This window comes from Echinops telfairi, unplaced genomic scaffold (genome assembly GCF_000313985.2).
Source record: "Echinops telfairi isolate 266 unplaced genomic scaffold, ASM31398v2 ScPeMD7_7413;HRSCAF=8451, whole genome shotgun sequence".
Taxonomy (NCBI): Eukaryota; Metazoa; Chordata; class Mammalia; order Afrosoricida; family Tenrecidae; genus Echinops; species Echinops telfairi.
The window spans coordinates 1,041,066-1,042,690 of record NW_022111313.1 but is presented as its reverse complement, the minus strand read 5'-3'; positions in this window follow the sequence as shown (position 1 = coordinate 1,042,690).

Here is a 1,625-nt window from a genome sequence, read left to right as displayed (position 1 = left end):
GGGGCCAAGTTTGAGACACCGGGCGATGGGGTCGCCTGCCTCTTCTCTCAGACTCGCCCTAACTGCAGGGGTGGGATGGGGGGATGGGATCCGAGGAACCTGGAATTTACCACCAGTTTTCGAAGCTCCCTCACACTCTATATGCAGCTTTACAAGAAGAAGCAAATACTCACTTTTCGAGGGCTTTCTCCCAGCCATCGATTCAGACTCAGAGCGGCCCTACGGGACAGGATGGAACTGCTCCCGTGGGTTTCGGAGACTGTCACTGTGTGTGGGAGTAGAAAGCCGAGTCTTTCTCCCGCGGGTGGTTTTGAACTGCTGATCTCACAGGTTAGCAGCCTAATGTGCTTGTTGAATTTGAAAAGAAAAGAAACGAGATGTCTTCCTATTTATCCCACTGGAAGGAGGGATGGGAAAGGGTAGTCATGGAATTTCATTTTTAAATGTGTTTTCTCAGATCGGCCGTGCTCTGTGGATACTTGTAATGGACATTTTTAATTGGCAGTCTATCAGTTTGCTAAATAGTATCATCCTATCACTTTAAAGTTTTAACCAATTAAGTGCACTGCCCCTTTAGATGCAAATGGATAACGTTTAGGAACAAGGAAACATAATTGCTTTCTCCTAAACATCTGGATATCAATATGCCATCCCTCATTTTTACCACTTCCTCCTGGTACCTTTGCCTTAAAAACCCCACTTGCCTTGGAGTTGATCGCAACTCCCAGCAGCCTCTAGGACAGAATAGAACAATCCATCTCCTGGAGAGCCTTCCTCTTTTCTGCTGCCCTTCTATTTTACAACCCGATGTCCCTGTGCAGGGATGGCCTCTCCTGACGACTTGTCCAAAGTACTTGAGATCAAGTCACTCCATCTTTGCCTCCAGGGAACATTCTGGCCGTACTTCTTCCAAGACAGATGTTTGTGCTTTTGCCAGTCCCTGGTACTTTCAATATTCACCACCACCACCCTAATTCAAATGTATCCATTCTGCTTCTGCCTTCTTTATCCAGGGTCCAACTTTGACAGGCGTGTGGGCAATTGAGAATACCACAGCTTGGGCCAGGTGTACTTTAGTCCTCAAAGCCACACCCTTGCCTTTCAGCACTCTAAAAGAGGTCTTGTGCACCTGGAGCTCCACATGTAGCGGGGTGCTGGATCTTGGTGTCCTGTGTGTGCAGATCCAGCACTCACAAGGCCTGAGAGTGGGCGCCTCCTTAAAGTTTGCTCCTTAGGTGCCGAAGCTGCCCCTGCCTGCCCCTGGGCCCTGAGCACAAGAATGTGGACCTCTATCATTTCTGAGTGTGTGTGTGTGTGTGTGTGTGTGTGTGTGTGTGTGTGTGTGTCCACTACGCAGAGAAAGGATCAGGGCAAGGCTGGGGAGCATCCAGTCTGAGGGCCATCTATGGCCTGGAATATCAGCAATACCGGCTAACATCGCACACCTCACCAAAGAGAAGCCATCCCCGCCTTGATGTTAGGGCTGAGTCAGCTAAATGTCTGGCTGCTGTGGCCTGGGAATGATGTAATCAATATCCAAACGACCCTTGGCAGAAAAATGGTTTCCCCACCCCTGGTGTGTTAGACAGGGTTCTCTAGAGAGATTAAACCAAATTCCTGATAAT